Source organism: Mus caroli, chromosome 3, assembly GCF_900094665.2.
Source record: "Mus caroli chromosome 3, CAROLI_EIJ_v1.1, whole genome shotgun sequence".
Taxonomy (NCBI): domain Eukaryota; kingdom Metazoa; phylum Chordata; class Mammalia; order Rodentia; family Muridae; genus Mus; species Mus caroli.
In genome coordinates, this window is record NC_034572.1 from 96,775,931 (window position 1) to 96,783,218 (window position 7,288).

Sequence of the window (7,288 nt, forward strand, 5' to 3'; positions counted from 1 at the left end):
CACCATCACACATGTGCTTGCCCACCATCACACATGTGCTTGCTCACCATCACACATGTGCTTGCCCACCATCACATATGTGCTTGCTCACCATCACACATGTGCTTGCTCACCATCACACATGTGCTCACTATCACATGTGTGTATGAGTTTCCAGTTGGGTTTCTTATCCATGGAAACTGCCAGGAGGAGTGGGTTTGGGAGACACGTTTCTGTGGCAAGAAGGTACAGCTTGAATCCTGACCGAGGTGAAGGAGAAAGCTACACACAGAGAGAAGATGCAGAGAGCAAACCAGCTTGGCTGGAGGAGCAAAACATTTATGAAGCAAATGACTTCCTCCTATTAATCTTCTCCCAGGACCAAAATTAATCTTTCTTTAGAATTGTTAGTCTGATGAAATTTATTATCCTGGATGACAATAAGTCTTCCCAGGTTTAGAGAGAATTTAAAAGCATATGATGTATTCGTCCTGAGATGATTCCCAGACCCACTGCTACTCCTCAAAACTAATATTTTGGCATTTAATAAGCCAGAGAAATTGGGTCATGAACTCAACATTAACAAATTTTAAAAACTCTAAGTAACATTTAATGTTGGCGATGTTTTGATCTTGTAATTTCTGCTATGACACTTGAGTTCAGCACCCTGTGGAAGCAGACTGCCAGAAGACTGTGCTCAGGGTAAGATCAGCTGTTCTAGGTCCCAGTTTTGTAATTTCAACTATCCAGATTCCGGGTGCTCTCTGACGGCTGGTGGAATGCTGTTCTCAACCTTCCAAAGAACTGCTCAAAACGGAATTAAAAAGGACTGCAGTAAGACTCTGGGGCTAATAGAATAGAAGGAGGGGGGTGATCTCTTACAGGAGCATGATAATGTGGCTTCCCTCCGTGTCAGAGGTCCTGCAGACATCCCCATCTTGATGGCTAGTCATAACAACAGCATCATCCCCAGGAAGGGCAGATTCCAGTCCTGCAGGAAAGTGTGGCTCTCTCATCAGTCTGGGAGCTCATGTCTTACTGTTTCCAGGACCCACGTACGTTGGTTGAGTTGCTTATTCTCAGAATGAAGCCATTATCACATCAACCCTGAGCCTTTTCGCAGAGCTGGAAAGTGACCAAAGACCAATGAACAGATGAGTCAAATTGTCCCTCAGAAGGAACCTGGCAGTGAGCTACTTCTTAAGTCTCACACTACAGAAGAGAAGACTCAGACTCAGAGCTGGCAAGTGCATTGCCCAAGCTCCTGTAATGAGCGTGTGAGATTGCATTTGACTACAAGTCTATCATTGCCTAGCAGTGGTACCCAGGTCCTCCCATGGCAGTACATGGCCTACCTCTGTAGCCTAGAATGGTCAATTTCCTTTTTTTGTTGTTTTCTTTCTTTGATTCAATTACTTTTGTATTTGTCTTCAAAACAGAAATGAAATGTGTCTCCAATGTTATTCTATCATATGTAACCTAGGCTACGTCTACTGGGGGCCTGCAAGTGCTAAATCTGTACGCGTAATGTAAGTGTGCGGTCAACTTCTATTAGACTTGACTATGGAGGGGAAGTTTTCAAGCATCAGACATGGAAGAGAATCTAGACTTGGACAGGGCACTGGGAAGCATGAATGTGCTTATGATGTAATTTGGTCCCCCAAGAAGATTACGCTGCTGCTGCTGCTGCTGCTACTGGTAGTGATGAACGTTATAGGAAGAATGTGAGATATATTTCAGGGTAAAATTGGATATCAGGAGGAAAAATAATGGAGGATTTTTGAAAAGTTTTTGTTGTTGTTTTGGTTTTGTTTGTTTGTTTGTTTGTTTGTTTTGGGGGGGTTTTTGGTTGGTTGGTTGGTTGGGTTTTTTTTGGTTTTTTGCCCATTTCAACACTGAGCATCTGGACAAGCTCGTGGAGGTGCCCCCCGGTGGTGGAATGCACTAGTTTGTCTCAGACAGAAGGAAGAGGGCAACACTCTTAAGAGACAGTGGCTAGAACTGAGGAGGGAGAGCTTGCCTGACCAGCCATCAGCAAACCCTCTGCTCAGGCCTCCCTGCCACTCTGGAATACCTGAACTTGACCATGGAGTAGCAAAGCTATGAAAACAGGAAAAATTAGAGAAGAGCAAACCGGTCAACCTACAGAGAGGCCTTGCCCTTGTTATCTTTACCACCAGCATTTTCCTACCCAGAATTCCAAAGTCCCTTCTCCTCCAGGAAGCTCCCTGAACCACCATCTTTTATGATCTATCTCAGAGCTTCACTCCCTAGATCTGGGCATATCCATCACTACCATGTCTCTACCAGTGGCATCTTTGAGCACACGAGACTAACTTCTGGAGGGCAAGGGCGGCCATTCCATCAATCATTCAATAGCTCCCTCGAGCAGTCGCCCTTTTCCCAGCTGTTGCCTTCTCTCCCAGGGCCCCTCGCCTCCAGTCTCCCGGAAGCTCTCCTATCTACCCATAGTCCTAACAACCTCTTGCTAAAGCTGAGTTTTATCAAACAAAGCTTAGAAAGAAATCTATGTCACAGAAGAGAAAGGCACTTAAGCCTTGGCCTCTGTAAACCATCTGCGTATGTTGGAATCCCTTAAATGTGCAGACTTCTCTATTTCATAAACCTCTAACTCAATTTTGTTTCTTAAATATTTGTAGAATTTCCACGAGAACATCCAACAATGACCGGTGGCAATGGTGATGAAAATAGAAGCAAGGAAATGGGATAAGAACAGCAACCCACCAGGGCCACCCAAGTGGGGAAGCCAAACCACAGGGGAGCTGGAAACTCCAGGGACAGCGGCCTCTGGGGAAGTCTTCCACTCCCTCCTTTCCAGAGCAAAATCTATAGAGTCACATGCCACATGCCAGTTCTTTTTGAATCACCAAAAAGTGCCTGGCCCGGGCTCCATTGCTACATACACTGCACCCAACAACATCAGTTCACCTGGGGGCAACCAACCATGAGAGTATGAAACCCACTGTAGTGTCGCCCGATTACTCAAACCTGCAGCAACTTGGGTAAATTCCATAGCTCATTCCTGGCAAGAAAGCACCGTACCCCTCTTTCAGGGAAGGGTAAACTTGAAATATGAAATTCTCACGACGTACAACATTAACAGAGCCCCTCCTGGGTGCTTATCATTCCCTGTTGGCTCCACCGTACCTTCTGTACAGCAGACTGACAGTTTCAACCTTTCAAGAATCTCAGGCTTAGTGTGTTCCTGAAGATAAGAATTCCCCACAGAGCCTTCCCCACCACTACAGCTAACAATAGCATCTCCTCTTCTAAAGCAGCCCCCCCCCCACAATAAGAGCCCAAACCAGACCCCACCACACCCAGTAATGGGAACATCACTGACAAATGTTTCTCATCTGAGCCCAATCATTTTATAGGGCATTATACAGAGCCACAAATGCATTCCATATGTTTTCCATCTCGGAAATCCCAACGCCTCCTCTCCAAACCAAATCACACTACTATTATTGTTGTTGTTGTTTAACATTTGTTCGTTTTTACAAGAGCAAAGAGCAGCACAATCATTTACTAATGCTCTCTCCTCTGGAGCCCACCCCTGCACACTCAGATATCAAAGATGACTCAGAGGGCTGCATTACATAGCTGTGACTTTGGTGTCCTTCCTCCACCCAAGCTACGCACCCACCCTTATTTTCCAAAGAGAGAGGGAGAGCAACAGGGGACCCGAGTGGGATTTTTCTGATAGAATGAATGTGTTGCATGACAACACATAACTGTTAGTGCAACTAAAGCAGAGAGATTCCAGCTCCTTCTGAGCGGTGTGAGCACAGGGGAGCCTTCATGAGCCTGGATGAAGCAGATACGACTCTCCAGAATGCTCGTGCACTCTCAGGGAGACATTTGCAATGTAGAGAGAATGAGATTGGGCCCCCTTAGGCTCATATGTTTAAATACTTGTTCCCCAGTTGGTAGAACTGTTTGGGAAGGATTATCAGGTGTGGTCTTGTTGAAGGAGGTTGTATCTTGGGGGTGAGGCAATGGGGAAGGGGGTTGAGGTTTCAAAAGGCTCACATCATTGCCTGCACATTAAGATGTGTGAGCTTCACTGTTATAATTTTCTTTGGTCATGATGTCTCTTCACAACAATAAAAAAGTAACTAAGACACAAGTGGGCACCAAGAAGTAGGCTATTGCTACAATAAGCTTGACCATGCTGGGTTTTAGAGGAATGTAGAAGACTTTGGGACTTTGACCTAGAAAAGTGGTTGGACACTATAAACAGAATTTAACAGGTCATGCTAGCAAGACCCTGGAGGATAGTGCTGAGAACTGTGTGGACTATGGAGGCCAAGCTCAAAAGATTTCATTGGGAAATGATATTAGCAGCTAGGCTAGAGATTGTCCTTGCAATGTTTTAGCAAACAATGTAGCTGCTTTCTATCCTTGTCCTAAGGACTTGCTTATGGTTAAATTAAAAGGTAATGAACTGATTGCTTTGGCCAAGGAGATTTCAAGGCATCCTAATATTGACTCTGTCCCTGTTTGTTAGTAAGTAATCACTCTTTTTTTCTAATTATTTACTTTATACTCTGCTTACTGCCTCCCTGCTGGTCACCCTCTCCCACAATCCTTCCCCCATCCTACCTCCCCTTCTTCTCTGAGCAGGTGGGGACCTGATGGGTATTCCCCCAACCCTGGCACATCAAGTCTCTGTGAGGCTAGGAGCATCCTCTCCCACTGAGGTCAGACTAAGCAGCCCAGCTAGAAAAATATATCCCATGGACAGGCCACAGGTTTGGGGATAGCCCTGGATCCAGTTGTTCGGGACCCACATAAAGACCAAGCTACACATCTGCTACCTGTGTGCAGGGAAGCCTAGGTCTATCCTGTGCATGTTCTTTGGTTGATGGTTCAGTCTCTGAGAGCCTCAAGGGTCCAGGTTAGTAGTCTGTGATGGATAGTAATCACCCTTACTAAGATGTGCAATGAGAAAGCGAAAATGGGGAAGAAAGCAATAAAAAAAAAAAAGCAAAGCAAAGTTTGAAAAAGAGCACCAAGAAATTTAACCTTAGGAGAATTAACAGAGGCTTGATCCAAACTGGAATAAATGAAAGGTGACCTTGGGGCAAGAACCCACCCAGATAGACTCCCAGGTTTTGAAAAGGAATTTTCTGTTCCTAAAAGCAACGGCAAGCAAAGGCTTGTGAAACGTGATTCAAGAATGACAAGGCTCCATCCCAAGGGAGCAGCTGCACTGGACGGTGTTCTCACGCGGGTTTGGCTTTAGAATCATGAAGGACACATGAGTAAGGAAAGACTATGAGGTCAGGTATGTGACAGTGGAGTCCCTGGGCCGCCATTGGCTGCATGGAGGCCCCGAGCCGCCATTGGCTGAAGTGGTGACAGTGAAGCCTAGGTTGCATTGGAGGCCCCAGGATGTTGGAGGTGACAGATTTGTGGGATCCCAGGCAAGGAAAGCTGCACACAGGGAACACAGGGAATGGAACCAGCCCAAGAGAGAAGTGTGCAGTAGGCAGCAAGGCCGGACAGGAAGAGCCATGACTCTAGTCATGGAACTATAACGTAAGACTATAACATGTTTGCTCTGCCGGGTTCCCATCTTGCTTTGGTCAAATATTTCCTCACTCTTCTCTGATTTGTCCCTTTTGGAATGGTAATATATATTCTGTACCATTGTATATTGGAAGTACATAACTTGCTTTTTTTTCCTAGTAAAACTGAGCATTTTAATCAAAAAGCATAGTAAGTATACTTATTAAATACCACTTCCTATACAGCTTTATGCCATCTAACCATTTTTAAATTTCAGTACAATGGATCAAAGACCAAGAATACAGGTTACATGCATCAAGGCTAGACTACAAATTGTCGTCATCATCGTCATCATCTTCTTCATCATCAGTTTTCTTTCCAGTGCATTTGCTGACTTGGCTGTATTTTGTGATACTATATTAGTAGTAATAAGAATGGTGTTGGACCCAATTAACGATGGATTAATAAGAACATTCGGAACTGCTGGTGTTGCAGGGATGGAAGCTTTTACAGCAGGGGACAGAGAAGCAGGCATCTGTACTGTAAACCTCTGCCCTGGGTGAGGGGCATTGAAGTGCCTACTTTAGTTGAAACAGACATGGTTTGTGGAGTTGGTGTGCCTACTGTGGGAGCACTTCTTGGTCTGCTAGAAACTGAACCAACACTTAACCTTGGAACTGTTATTCTTCCTGCAGGAGTAGGTGTATTTATTTATTTATTTATTTATTTATTTATTTATTTATTTATTTGTAGTTTGGAGCAGTTAAGCAATATCTATCTATAAGGTGACAATCTAAGACCCGAAAACGGTTTGATCAATGGCAAAAGAGGTTGATTTCTTTGTCTTGCAGTATCTAATAAAAGATCTCCTGGGGGAGGAGAAGTGAAGACTGGTCAGCACGGCACTGGATTGCCAAGCGTACGTCATCTGCATCAATAGTAGCTTTCTTAGCATGGCTGGAATAGATTTTAGCATCATCTAGAATATCAGAAGGCAAACTCCAGCAGCTGGTTCATAACTCTTGGCTCACGTTTTGTAATCCCCATATCCTTCAGGATTTGTGACATCATCTGTGCATCTTCCGGCATGCTCTTGGGAGACGCCATCTTGCCAGACTCCTTGATAACCGGTGATCAGACTTCTCCAGCTAGATCTCCCACATTAACGTACCTCAGGCCTGATCTTGATGCAAGTTCTTTGCCTGGTGTGGTTTTTCTAACCCCTGGTGTACCGGTGAGGAGGATATTTGGAAGGTTCCCCCCAGTCCTCCTTCACACGCAGCCAGTGCCTCTATAACTTGCTTTTTATTTTACGGGGGTGGGGGGGAGGTAACTAAGAGTCTTGAGTCTCAGAAGAGACTTTGAACTTTGAACTTTTAAACAGTGTTGAGACTGGAAGACTCTGGGGACTTCTGAAGTCAGACTGAATGTATTTTGTACTGTGCCCTGATCGCAAGCCTGTGAAGGCCAGGGAGCGGAGTGTGTGATTTGAATACAACTGGCTCCCACAGGCTCCTATGTTAAAATACTTGGTCTCCAGTTGGTAAAGCTGTTGGGAAGGATTGAGCCTTGTTGGAAGATGCAGGTCCCTGGAAGCAAGCTTTGAGGTTTCCAACACTTTCAACATCCCCAGTGTGCCCTCTGCCTCCTTATTGTAGACCAAGGATATGAGATTTCAGCTGCTCTAGCCAACATGCCTGCTACTTCCTCTACTGCCTCACCATGGTGGATGCTGAATCCTCTTAAGCTGTAAGCCAATTCAATACTTATTTTT

General features: G+C 45.0%; 1 pseudogene; it reads right to left on the minus strand.

The window, feature by feature from the left end:
• Positions 1-5,840: 5,840 nt before the first annotated feature.
• LOC110291895 lies at positions 5,841-6,621 on the minus strand (annotated as a pseudogene).
• Between the last annotated feature and the right edge of the window lie 667 nt (positions 6,622-7,288).